This window comes from Chanodichthys erythropterus, chromosome 14, assembly GCF_024489055.1.
Source record: "Chanodichthys erythropterus isolate Z2021 chromosome 14, ASM2448905v1, whole genome shotgun sequence".
Lineage (NCBI taxonomy): Eukaryota > Metazoa > Chordata > Actinopteri > Cypriniformes > Xenocyprididae > Chanodichthys > Chanodichthys erythropterus.
Window position 1 is genome coordinate 10,927,024 of NC_090234.1, and position 15,000 is coordinate 10,942,023.

Consider the following 15,000-nt stretch of genomic DNA (forward strand, 5'->3'; position numbering starts at 1 on the left):
TTTAGACTGGAGAACAGGTATGTAACCAAAATTTCATGTAGTACACATGTAGTATACCCCATGTCATAGTGTATCAGTTGGGTGACACCTGTTTACTTAGTGTATGACATCAGCCATTCATGAACTGTACAAGTTTCCTGTACAATGTACTCTACTGTGGGGGAAAATATTTAGGCTGCATTGTCCAAGCCCTATATATATTTTTATTTTATTTTTTCTAAAGGACTGAGAGACGACACCATGGTGGAGGAAGGGGCCAAATGTTCACCGGGGTACAGGAAGCTGCCATTGTAAACTTGGTTTTGGAAAATAATGAAATCAGATTACGAGAAATTCAAAGCCACATCATCCAAGACAACACCTTATTCAACAACATTCAACGAGTTAGTCTGTCCACATTGGCTCCCATTCTCAAGCGAAACCAAATCAGAATGAAACAACTTTATAAGGTGCCGTTTGAGAGAAACTCTCAAAGAAACAAAGAGTTCAGACGAGCATATGTGGATGTAAGTACTATATTGACTGCAGTACACAACACACAACATTGTTTCCCAGTGTACTGGATAACACCATATTGACTGATTTTTGTTCTTTGTTTTCAGGGAGTACTGGAAATGGATGCTCATGCAATCCCACATGAGTTCATCTTTATAGATGAGGCTGGGTTCAACCTAGCAAAGACCAGAAGAAGAGGGAGAAACCTCATTGGCCACAGAGCCATTATAGATGTTCCTGGCCAGCGTGGTGGGAACATCACAATGTGCGCTGCCATCTCCAATATGCATGGTGTCCTCCACCGTCATGCCAAACTTGGACCATACAACACAGCCCATATTCTCACATTTCTGGACAGACTTCACAACATTCTCATACCACCAGAGCGTATGAATGATGCAGACCATCAAAGAAACCGGTACGTTGTAGTATGGGACAACGTGAGCTTTCATCGTGCAGCCCCAGTCCAAAACTGGTTTGCTGACCACCCAACATTTCTCGTGCAATACCTCCCACCATACTCACCATTTCTGAACCCCATAGAAGAATTCTTTTCGGCATGGCGGTGGAAGGTATACGACCGGCAGCCCTTTGTGCGCATGCTCTTGTGCAGGCCATGGAAGAGGCATGTGATGAGATTGGGTGCAATTCAGGGATGGATAAGGCACTCAAGGCGCTTCTTCCCTCGATGTCTGGCAAGGGAAGATATTGCCTGTGATGTTGACGAGGCGTTGTGGCCAGACCCGGCTGTGCGGCAAGATGCTGCCTAATTATTTTTCTTGCCTTTTTTTTTTGTTTTGTTTTTTTTTACTGTAATATATTTTTTTTTCAGAAATTTTCTTTTTCAGTTTACTTTTTTTGTAAGAATATTTTTGTTCAGTCCCATGTAAATATATCTGCTGTGCTTATGTTGTACTGACTTGTTTACTGTAGTGAAGGAAAAAAAATAAAAATGTTGCAACAGCATGTGTGTGTATCTGCAAATATTTCTGTGCATGTGAACAATCTGATACATATTTTAGTATTATGGCAAAGCATACTAAAGATGGGGGTGCTTTTCATTATGCCCAACAGTGTGTAGGTGGTTAGGCAAAAATCTGGTAATATGAATGAAGTGTGTGCCATTTCATGCAAAAGTTTGATTTTGATAATGTTATGTGTAGTTTCGGTTGCAGTGCTTCATTTTGCAGGATATATGAGGTATTTTGCAGTTTGGGTGTGTGGTTTTGTGAATTGTGTTAAGTGTTTTGATAAAACCAGACTAGTTTGAAAAATTGTGTGTTAGCAATTGGAAAAAACTGTAATGTTTGTTGTTGTTTCTGTATTTGAGGCTATGTTCATGATACATGTGATGTACATCATCGACCACATAAAAGAAGAGCAAATATACAGCCAAACCATCACAGATCTATAGTTCATATTGTATAATCTTCTGAGTTTTTTTTTTTTTTTTTGCTTGTATTGTTATTTCATGCTTGTATTAAAATAAATTATAACATTATTTACTTAATAATATTATAAAAAAGCCATAACATTAAGCAGAGATTTTATAAGGATTCTGTATTTTAGATTCTTTCAACATTTGAAGGTTACAGTTTTTTACAGACGCTAGGACACATTTCTCAATACTTAGGTCACTTTTGCAAAACTCTTCACACAGTGAGCACAACAGAAGTCTATGTGGGCTAAACTGAGGATCAGTTATCATTGCTTTGGCACAAAATGCATTCAATGACTACATCTCTCAAATTTCATGAATTCTTTTCTCACTCAAACACAACAACTGCCAAAACTCTTTGTATGTACAGACCGATTTGCACATGCTTACATACTGTTTTCAAAACTGTTAAACTTATGTTCAAAACAATAACATCATACAAAACTGAATAAGGCAGAAATATGCTGCATTTCTATAGTAATATTGTAATGAAATATATTCTGAATATAAAAAATCAAATACTATCAGAGGAATTAGATGAAACTGAACACCTACACAAGCATTTGTTTTTCAGTTTCATTACCATCCATTCAAAAGGGGAAACTTAGGAATAATTTTGTTCTGTAATGTAAACATGGACCATGTAACATGTACTGCGGTGAATTATAAGCAGTAGAGAGTGTCATTCTTGTTTTATAAAGAAATTTAAAAAAAGAAAACATTGTATAATGCTAACTGATGTTAGTGTTTTTAAGGTCGATGTTTTATGACTGACAAAGTGTGTTTGCTTGGTGAAAACCTTTGCTAGTGTTCTGGAAGAATGAGTTGATTTGAGACATGAATGAAGTGTTTTGGTAGATTTAGTGCATTTTGAATGTGAAATTAACTGCTGTGCCAAGATGAAAGTTGGTTAGGAGAACTGTGTGAAGAGTTTTGCAAAAGTGACCTAAGTATTGAGAAATGTGTCCTAGCGTCTGTAAAAAACTGTAATATTATTATAACATTAGTTTCACACTCTGTTTGCACTGTTTCACACACTGTTTAAATTGTAATGTTGTAAGATTTTATTTGAGAACAGGCATTTTCAGTAAACGTTCGGAGAAGAGAGTATAAAACGGCTCTCATTAAACACCTCTGCAAAACAAATTTTCATCTGTTTCTGTGTGGGTTATTATCACAGAACACAAAGAAGATCAGGTTTAGATCCACACATGTTTTATTTACTCTAAGCTATTCCACCCCAAAGCTGACTTGGTACTATAAACTTGAACAAGTTTATAAGACTGTGTAAAACTATGTGAAAAAGTGTTTACAGTTTTTTACAGACGCTAGGACACATTTCTCAATACTTAGGTCACTTTTGCAAAACTCTTCACACAGTTCTCCTAACCAACTTTCAGCTTGGCAAAGCAGTTCATTTCACATTCAAAATGCACTAAATCTACCAAAACACTTTATTCAGATCTTAAATCAACTCATTCTTCCAAAACACTAGCAAACGTTGACAGCCGACAAACACACTTTGTCACCCACAAAACAATGACCTAAAAAACACTAACAACATGTAGCATTATACAATGTTTTCTTGTGTAAAACAAGGACACATCTCTGTTTATAATTCACTGCAATATATGTTACTGGAATGAATCAGATATGATGCAGAATTCATCAATATTTTATGTTGTCTCCTTTTGTAATATAATTGAAAGAGTAACACCTGTGTAGATGTTCATCTACAATGAGAATCAGCTGTGGCTGGTCCAACTGTCCAATTGTTTTTATAGCATTTAATTTTAAGATTTAAAATATATTTCATTACAATATTACTGTAGGAATGTAGCAAATTGCTCTTATTCAGTTTTGCATTATGTTATTGTTTGAACACAAGTTTAACAGTTTTGAAAACAGTATGTAAGCGTGTGCAGATTGGCCTGTACGTACACAGAGTTTTGGCAGTTGTTGTGTCTGAGTGAGAAAAGAAGTCATGAAATTTGAGAGATGTGGTCATTGAATGCATTTTGTGCCAAAGCAATGATAATTGATCCTCAGTTTAGCACACAGAGACTTCTGTTGTGCTCACTGTGTGAAGAGTTTTGCAAAAGTGACCTAAGTATTGAGAAATGTGTCCTAGCATCTGTAAAAAACTGTAATAGGCTACTCAAAAGAGTGGCACAACTACTAGCCAAGTATACTTACAATACTTAATAAAATCTTTTAAAGTCCTTCTGTAGTCAATAATTTTATCCCTTAAAACTCATCTTTGATCACCAAAATGACATATTTAAATGTTTTTTCCTGTGAAAAAAAAATCTTCCTGCCTTAACATAGCTTGAATGTAACTCTACACCCTTGCTTCATTTAGTATATGCAGATCAATGCGTATGCAAATTAGCCCCGCCTCCACTCACTCGCACCAGCTCAGAGATCCACTCGGTCAACTTACTGAGGTAAACGCTGAGCAGTAGTATCGCTCTTTACAACGTCGGACACATAATGGTAATTAATATGATTAGTCTTATGCTTGACTATGTTATTAATGTGTTGCTAATGTTACACAAACCATGTTCACATTCACCATGTCAGAGTCAGACAGCTGCCTTCTAACTATCAATATCCTTAGAAACACTTTGAACAATTCAGAACGTCAGTGGAGAAAGGCATATATTTCATCATAACACCGTAATATGCTAAATCTACCCGATTTTTCATATCAACAGAAAAAATATACTGGGATAACCTGGCTTCTCTCGAGACTCCCCTGCTAGTTCGCTGATAATGATATGCTAAAGCCCGCTGGCACATTGATGTGATTGGTTAGGCACTTTGTAACGGCAGAAACAGTACAAGTAGGCTTACACAACTTAAATAGACTGTGCCATTGACCAACTGAAACCTGGTCTAAAGTCAATGGTGCAATATTTGTTTTGTTATTTAAAGAGGTTGTTAGTAATATGCGCCTATATGCGGGTGCACAACACTCTAATTGTTACACACAGGGATGCGCAGCAGCACACAGACATGCCAAATATTAAAAATAAAAGAATTACAATGTAAAAGATTATTATGGTGTGCATAAAGATAAAAATGCTTTGGAGGAATCCATCTTGTCCCAGAGATGGTCTGTTCACGTGCTTTAACCTTGCACATGAGCAGATCGTTTCCTCACTATAGATGCGTTTTTTCACTTTCAAATTCCGCCATGTAAATAGCGAATCTGCCATGGTGCGAGTGCAACTGGCTTTTAAAGGGAATGGGAGATGAGACTCTGAATGGTTCATTGCACGTTACACCCAAAACACACCCATTATTCATTAAGAGAATAGGGACAACCCTTTTAGACCATGTGCCGGGTGACCACAAACTAGCAAAAGTGGATTCAGAGGTCTTGCGCCATGCGCTTTAGACCATGTGCTTAGATCGCTAAAATAGGGCCCTTAGTCAAGTACAATAATAGTCAGTATAAGTCAAGTACACTTTAAGGGTTAGTTCACACAAAAATGAAATTTCTGTCATTAATTTAAGTACTTTTTTGTGAAGTACATAAAAAGTAGGCTGAAAGTATACTTTCTTATTGTTAGTTTAAAAGACGTTTAATAATAGCACAATCAAATAAACTTCTTTTTTGTAAGGGGAAGCAAGCAAGTACCTTTCTGTTGTTCAGATGCTTGTGCCACAGCAGACTCTGCATTGTATTATGATTTTCAAGTCTCAGTTCATTTTTTCTCTCTTGAAGGAATGATATAATTATTTTACATTAATTTTCATTAAACATAATTCATCATTAGGAAAGTGAGAAAATGATCAAAAACTGGCAAAGCTTTTGCACTGTAATATTGTAAATTGTATTTATTATAACTGTTGATATAAACGAGAGATCTTTCACTTGGGAATCCGTCTTTCAGAAGGTTGTAAGACAACACAACAATGCCTCATTTATTTCCTGCACAGTTTAAAAGTGGTGTCTTTATGGGACTTTAGGCACTGCAAGCCTACATTCAGCTCGATTTATATTTATTGTTCAGATACATTTATTTTGTTTGGCTCTTCACAATATATTTTAAAAGTGGTCAATACCAGATTTGATTGTAAACTGGTCACAGCCCTGAACTTACCCAAATGCGCAAAAAATAACAATAATGTAGTGCAGCAGTCTGTTTGTAATAGTTTTGATTTGCTGCTTTCTTTAGAACCAGCATTTACGGGGTTAATGCAGAGAGTTCAGGAAGTGCCGAATGAGAAAATATAAGTGCTGCGTAGGCTGCTGTGCCTGTTGTTCTGTGTTAAAGCTTTCAAAGAAGAGCTCCTTTGTTTGTCTTTCCTAAGACATTGCAATAAAAAATTCATCAGCAATCTGTTATATCATATATATATACACATATTGACCTTTCAATGTGCTTGCTTGATAATTAAGAAAATATTGTTTGGAGGAAACATGAAATAGGCCTGTTTAATGTTAGCAGATTATATAATTGTATAATATTTTATATTTAAATACATCTGAAATGTCATTGAAAGTTAAAGAAAATAAATAAATAAATCTCCTTCCCATATAGAGTCCCCCCAGTGAATCTCAGCCATTTCCAGCCCTAGTTATATGTAAGCAAACATGAAGGCCACTGAAGTGAGGATTCAGAAGCCAACAATCAATCCCACATTGCAGCAAATCACACTTGCTGTCGCAAGAATTCAAAACAAGAATATTTAATTATTTTCTGTAGCTTGACGCATATGCAGACGTTGGATGACATTGGTTAAAAAAGCTGCAGTATGGAGTGCGGAGTTGTGAATAATGTGTGGAGTTGTGAATAATACAAGGGGATAATTTAATTCCTGATTTACTACAGTAATGCAATAGGTTCAACAAAGTCAGTAAATGTGTCACAGAGACGAACTCCGTGGTTCCCGCCTCTGGCTATCCGAGGGAGCCATCACCTGAATACTGACACACTCACACACTCACACTACATTTCCCATAAGCCCGTACCTTGGACTGATTGCACCTGCAGCTGAACCTCATTACACGGACTCAAGGGCGTAGATTTGGTTTCCACATTGGGGGGTTGAACGTTGGTATGCTGCCTTTTATTTTTTAATTAAAAAATAATAATAATTTGTTTTATGTGTAGCGTTATTGGATAATTTATTTATTCTTTATCTATCTATCTATCTATCTATCTATCTATCTATCTATCTATCTATCTATCTATCTATCTATCTATCTATCTATCTATCTATCTATCTATCTATCTATCTATCTATCTGTCTATCTATCTATACTTCATAACTTTATGAAATGTATGTATAATCATTCATAAAATTCGAACATAACTGTGATTCTAAAAAGAAAGAAATTATGTTACAGTAAATATTGAAACCACCAGTAGGCGGCAGCGATTCGCTTTTTTATTGAGTTAGTCACTTAAATCGATCATTCAGCCAATTCGTTCAAAAGTCAGATTAATTTAGGAAGAAAACAAACACCGATGTGAATACTTTTGTTATTGATAATTACAGACACTACTGAAAAATGAACTAACAAAACAGGCGGCTGTTTTGGATACTGGTTACAGTTAAGTTACACTGATAGTTATGGCTAAATTGCAATGGATTAGCTAGATAAAATATTGTGGAGTGTACTTAGCTATTACAATATTCTCATACCTCCTTCTCAGTACATGCTTTATTCTTTTTAACATCCCTCTTTGACAAGCAGTTTAATATAGTCGGCTGGGCAACGGTTCTCTTCATTTTTGGTGCTACCTGTACTCTCCCATTCAAACAGTAGAGCGCCACCCGCGTTGTTTTGAACCAATCGGTTCAATGGAGGGGGGGTATTTTTTGTCTAATTTATTATGACAAACTCATATTTGAATAGAAACAAAATTATTGTTACAAAATAAATGAATTCTACATATTTTTCATTTGATCTACTGTGATTTTCATGTTGAAATATGGGGGGGCATACCATCATCAGTGAATCCCCGCCTCTCTCTCAGAGAAGTTCGACGGTGATCCTGCAAGATGTAAGGGCTTTATTCTCCAGTGTTCACTCTTCATAAGCCAGAAACCTGCCATGTATACCACCGACGCTGGTAAGATTGCAATGGTCTGCTCATTATTTACGGGGAGAGCACTGGAATGGATTACGGCGGTGTGGAGAGATGATGGTACTGCTTTTCCCACGTATGAATATTTCCTGCAGAGGTTTAAAGAAGTGTTTGATCACCCCAGTGACGGCAAAGGAGCCGGCGATCGTTTGATGGAGCTCACACAGGGATGTAAAACAGTGGCTGAATACGCTCTAGCATTCCGAACGCTTTCGGCTCAAACCAACTGGGTGAGTGACACTCTGAAAGTCTGCTTTAGGAGAGGATTAAATCATGAGTTACAGATGGAATTAAGTAGACAATCTCATTCGTGCCCGTAAAACTGGTCAGAAACGCGTGCGCATGCCCCGTTACCTGTCAATGATGATAATTCAGAAGCCATGCAAGTGAATGCTTACAACCTGTCTGAAGAGGAGAGAAGTCACTGATTAACTCACCGCCTGTGCTTGTACTGTGGTAATCCAGGTCATGTGAGGAATAACTGTCCAGTTCGCACCCGTCCAGTGAACCCACAGTCGGTGAGTGAATCCAATCCTTACTATTGCTCAGATATGTGTGTCTCTGTGCCCATAACCCTACTGATAAACGACGTGCGGCTAAAACCCACTGCTCTACTGGATACAGCAGGGAACTTTATGTCCCACAGTTATGCTCAACAACATCAAATTCCATTAATTGAATGCTCCTCTTCTCTCACAGTTGAAGCAATAGACAGTCAGCCACTGGGCACAGGATGAAGGAAACGCTATCACCCAGCAGATCTCCATGCAAACCGGTATCTTCCATACAGAAAACTTCCAATTTCACTTCTTACCCACTTCTACCTCATAAATCATCCTAGGTCTGCCATGGTTATGTACCCACTACCCCCATGTCTGCTGGAGAGAGGGACAAATTATCCGCTGGAACGAGAACTGCTTATCCAAATGTCTGTCTCATTCACCTCTGCCGTGCGTTAGGACCATCCAAGCCGTCGAGCCCTCCGAACCAGCCGAACCTACTCTGGACTTTCCTCTGCCTGAAGAGTATAAAGACCTCTCGTTAGCCTTCACCAAGGCCATGAGCCATGGCGGGTGAGGAGCCTCGGCAGGCCATGGCTGGTCAGAGGCCTTGGACGGCCATGGAGGGTCAGGGGCCTTGGCAGGCCATGGCTGGTTAGAGGTCTTGGATGGCCATAGAGGGTCAGGGGCCTTGGCAGGCCATGGCGGGTCTGGAGACGTGGGCTGCCACGGCGGGTCAGGAGACGAGGGCTGCCACTGCGGGTCAATGTCCATGGGCGGCCATTGTGGGTCAATGTCCGAGGGCGGCCATTGTGAGTCAATGTCCGTAGGCGGCCATTGTGGGTCTGGAGCCTTGGTAGGCTCTGGCAACCCCGAAACCCCACCCAGGAGTTCCCCACCCACACGTACGTGCCCCACCCCAGCCCCCAAAAAAATCCTTGGGGAGGTTTAGGGAAGGCTTAACTGGTCTGTGGCACGATGTGGGTTTGCGGGTTGGAATGGGCTCGTGGGCGGCGGCAGCAGTATTAGCTGGCTCTTGACAGGTTGGAGCCGGTTCGGCGGAGACTGGAGATACAGGCTCGGCGGAGACTGGAGATACTGGTTTGGCGGAGACTGGAGATAGTGGCTCGGCGGAGACTGGAGATGCTGGCCCGGCAGCAGCTACTGGAGATACTGACTCGTTGGCAGCTACTGGATCTGACTCGTTGACAGCTACTGGAGCGGACTCGTTGGCAGCTACTGGAGCGGCTGGCTCGGCTGCGGCGGCTGGAGCAGGTTTTCGGGGTGGAGTGGTCACTGGGATGGTGGTAGACTGTAGCGCTGACCTTATAGATGTCATCATCGGCTCCCAGGTCAGCGCTGTTGGAGACCCACTTCCTACCCCGGGGAAATGCTGATGGCCAGGAATGGACAGGACCGTTCTTCCTCTTCCGCCTCTTCTTTTGTCCTCTGGACTCAGTGGAGGTTAGTGGGTCCAGTAGGACCCAAGGTAACAGTTCACCGGAGGGGTATGTGGAGGAAGATGGAGATTGACAAACTGGCCGGGCCGCCCATGTTTCCGGGAGGACTGGACGCGATGTGTACTTATAATCCTGAACCTCTTCAACAATGAATTTGGAGTAATTTAAATACAAGATTAAATTAATAGTATTGTTTAAGGAAACATAATCGTCAGGTTCATTAGAACGGATAGTGCTCTTGTCCAGTCCGTCCAGAAACAGGGCGATTAAACGAGACCAATTTGTCAAGAAAGCTAACTCAACAAACTCCTCCACATACCTTTCCAAGGAACGTCCAAACTGCAATAGCCCAATGAGCCGATCCATCGCCGACATAGGAGTGGGAGGCATAGGAGGAGCAGGAGCCTCGGAAAGATGAAGGAAATCCATAATTGTTTGTGGATATCCAGTCGTTTAAAAAGTCCGTTCTTCTGTTACAAGTGTGCTGGTGTATAGATGAGGCATTACACGGAGATCCACAAATAAGCGTTTTTACTGAACGAAAGCAAGAATACACATCCAAACACATACAATGCATTGTAAACATGAGCAGAGAATATAGTAACATTTAAGAACGGACAGGGAGTGAAGGGAGTGAGTCCAATATAAAGGGAGTGCTGATGAGGAAGTCCAGTAGCAGGTGATCCGTGATGAAGGGGAGAAGACGAGGGAAGTGAGTGCAGGTGTGGAAACAGGAGGATCATGGGAAATGGAGTCCGGGAGACACGGGAACTGTGACACATATGACTGTGCCATTGATTTAATTCCAGGAGCTGCACCTCCCAAAGGCTGAATCTTTCCGTTATCCCAACCTGAATCAGAGGCCATGAGGAAATACATCGAGGAGGAACTGGCTAAAGGCTTTCATCCGATGGTCCCCGCGAGGAGGGAGGGGAGGTCTCCGGTGGTCAGGGGGGGGGGCTCTGTCACAGGACGAACTCCGTGGTTCCCTCCTCTGGCCATCGGAGGGAACCATCACCTGAATACTGACACACTCACACACTCACACTACATTTCCCATAAGTCCGTACTTTGGACTGATTACACCTGCAGCTGAACCTCATTACCCGGACTATAAAAGACTGCCAATCACATCCACACACTGCAAAGTCTTGTTTTGCTGGGGTGAACATTTCTGAGCAATTCTTATCCTGTCTGACTGCCTGTTGTTGATCCTGCTGTATACCGTTATTGATCCTTAACTGCCTGGCTCTGACCCTCTGACCTTGATCTCTGAGTGATATCCGCCTGTCTTGACCTACTGCTTGTCAGTGGTGTAATGTAACGAAGTAATAATACTTTGTTACAGTACTTAAGTATTTTTTGGGAGAATCTGTACTTTACTTGAGTTTTTATATTTCTGTCAACCTTTACTTTTACTCCACTACATTTCCTAAATAAAATGTATACTTTTACTCCGATACATTTTCCCAAAGCATTTTCGTTACTTACTACAAAATAAAGTTGGAAGAACACAGAGTGCAAGCAAGCATGTGCAAACAAGTGCTCGCACAACCGTGGTTGATTTAATTTTCCGGGTTGCGTCCGTTGCTGGAGCGGCTGAGAAGAGTGTGCTGTCATTACGAGACATTACGAGAGCGGCCTCTAGAGGCGAAATAAAAACTATCACTGATGCCTCCTAGTTTATTTTGACACGTGACGTAAGGCTGCGCTGCACAGAGCGGGACACTTCAAAAACGGATTTAAAACGGACAACAAAACGGTATGTTATACAGTGAACACTACAGTACATGTTTTCATATCATTATAAAGTAATTAGTTTGTTGACTAGATGCTGCATTAGTGTTGAACAGTATGTTTGTCGTCGAGGCTGAGAGGATGCTAACATTAGTAGTGCCTCAAGCGGTTAAAACAATGTGACAAAAACACAAACTGGTTAATATCATTGTTACCATTCATTTTCATTAGTTCATATCCATTTGTTCGCTGTTATGCATTCATTATCCAGTGAAGTTGCATATTTAAACTGTATCCTTATCATGCAGCGACAGAAACATAAATCAGAAATGTATTCGATTTCAGTTATTTATTTATCGGCACTGTAACACATTTTGATTAGATCATCAAGTATTCTAAAATAGATTATAATAATGTGTGAAAGTAGGCTATACATATAATAGACCCATGCTCTGCCTTTGTGTGTAAAGATGGTAATTTCTAAGCATGACTGTTTGGATTTATAGGAAATGAAAACACTTTACAATAAGAGTCCATTTGTAACATTAAATAAGGTTAATAAAAGTATTGTTCACTTTTAATTCCAACATTTACGTTTTAACATTTTAAAGTTGTCTCTTACATAGTTATAATGCACTATGAATTAACATGAACGATCAATGTATAATTAATATATTAGTATTTTTCATATTTAAAACTTACAAAAAAACATTTAGCCATTTTTTAATTCAAAGAAGCAAAATGTAAGAATTAAAATTGAATACAATCTTGCTGCTCAAACTGTGTATAAAACAATTTTTAATATGTTTTGCTCCTTTTGTATTTTACATTTACTTGTACTTTTACTTTAAAACTTAAGTATGTTTAATATCAAAAAAATACTTTTTGTACTTAAGTACAAAAAATATCACATACTTTACAACTTTTACTCAAGTAACATTCTAAACAGTGACTTTAACTTCTACCAAAGTCATTTTCTGGTAAGATAACTATACTTTTACTCAAGTATGGTTTTCGAGTACTTTATACACCACTGCTGCTTGTTATCTGACCACGATTCTGCCTGTCCCTATTGTTCCTGTCTGCTCCTGTTTCACCCTGCCTGTACAACCACAATTCTATTTAATAAAGCATGCAAATGGATCCCTGCCAGATTGACGAGTCGTTAAAAATGTATTGTATATCTGCATATTTAATAAAACTTACATTTGTTCCTTATAAATGGCTCTCATGACTTTATTATGGAGTAAATATTGTGCCATAATTAAACCCAAGCATTTTACAAACAAACACGATCAAAGGAAAACTCAACTCGCAAACAAAAGAAAGTGATGTGCAAATACAAAGGTCAGTTTGAGAAACGCAGAGGAGTAACAAATGAAGAGTTTGGCTCCAAAACTCCATTTTGATTAATTTGATTAAAAAGGTGTTTTCTTTACCAAGAAAGTGACAAGATGAAAACCACTATTTTCTGTTTCAGACTTTCACATAGCATCTTTTGGTTATAAAAACATTAAAATTCAAATCTACATTTTGATTTTAAAAAGTTTATTATAAAAACATATTATTTTTCCCCAAAATGCAATAAATCCATGACACTTTTTTTCAAAGTGCAATTGCATCAATATAAAAGTTATTTTTCAAATTGAAAATACACAACAAAGTAAGTTGATTCACATATATGACAGAGTCTAAACTTTGCCAATATTTATCTTGTATACAGGCATTTGACTAAAAATACATCGTTTGTCGCATTTTTGAAAGAAAGGGAGAAAACATGACAGAATAACACGATGGGTATCGCATTTAGCGCAAAATGAATGAATACAATACTGATTTTGGCGGAAACTTTTTTTTTTTTTTTTTTAAATGGCATTTATCACGTTTTGGAACGAAACTCTTCAAATATATGTATTGTTTTACAAATATAAATAATTGAGCCTACATTATATTTTAGATAAATAACTACAAACCATCCTAAAAATGGCATGTAATTTTTGAACAAATACCAAATCTAGTGCATACAAATGCACACCTGTCTGTTACGATTGTAAGGCACTTGCTTTTTTATGAAATCTCTCTGCTTGATTTTCTCACAAATGCTGTTGAGCAACTGCCTCTACCAAAACAGCAGATGGCGCTTTGCCATTGGTCAATCCTGAGAAAAGCCCTGAAACATGCGTTTATAATAATAATAATAATAATAATAAACTTTGTTTTATAGCGCTTATTTTAAAAGCTCCTTTAACCCATAACCCAGAGGTCGATGCATCGAAACCATCCTCTGCTAAAACCATTTTATTCATATACATGTCCTGTTCCTACTCAACGAAAAGCTACCACAACACTATGCTGAAACAATAACCATTTTCAACAGGGGGGTATTCCAGAAAGCAGGTTATGTGACATACCTGGGTATGTTTAAGAGTAAGTAAGCGGATAACCTCAACTTTCAGTTCCAAAAACGGAGGTAACTTTTAGGGTATGTAAGTAGCCATAGCAACTTGCTCTCTGAACATAACCTGCTCCAGAGCAGGTTATGTTCAAGGGTTAGTTAGTTTAAGAGGAATTCAGATGCGTGTTATATTATCAATATGGTTATATTAATGTATTTACATTTATTATATAGTTACAGTTATTTACACAATGTTATATTATACAATATATAAATGTTTATTCAATTCTAATATATGAATTTATTTTATTGTCATCTCACACATGGATCTGCTTTTTATCCTTTATAACAGGACATTTTCTATGCTATGATTTGTATAATAAAATACATATTATATATGTGATTTCATATTAAATAATTAGCATCAAACAATATTAAGAATAAAAAATGATTGCATAACCACCCAATAGGTGGTGATGTGCACCAAGTAGGTTATGTAAATCGCCATTAAACAAAAGAAGAAGAATGAAGTAGAATGGCGCGCTTTTTCTTAGCGTCTGTTTCCATGGTGAATCATCGATTCGTCGCTCTGTTGAGAATGTCTTGTGTGTTAACCGGGAACTTACTCCCGGACGCATTTTTGGAACCAGCATACCTCGAGTAAGCAAGGTTTGGGTTAATCAACCGAGAGTTCAGGTTATATGTGACAGTAAGTTAACCCTGCTTTCTAGAATACACCCCAGATCTCATCTACGACAGAGGTGTATTTAATGTATGCCTAAATACAAGTCATTTTGAAAACACCTGTGAATGGGAGCCCTTCTGTAATAAGCAGAGTGGCGCAGCGGAAGCGTGCTGGGCCCATAAC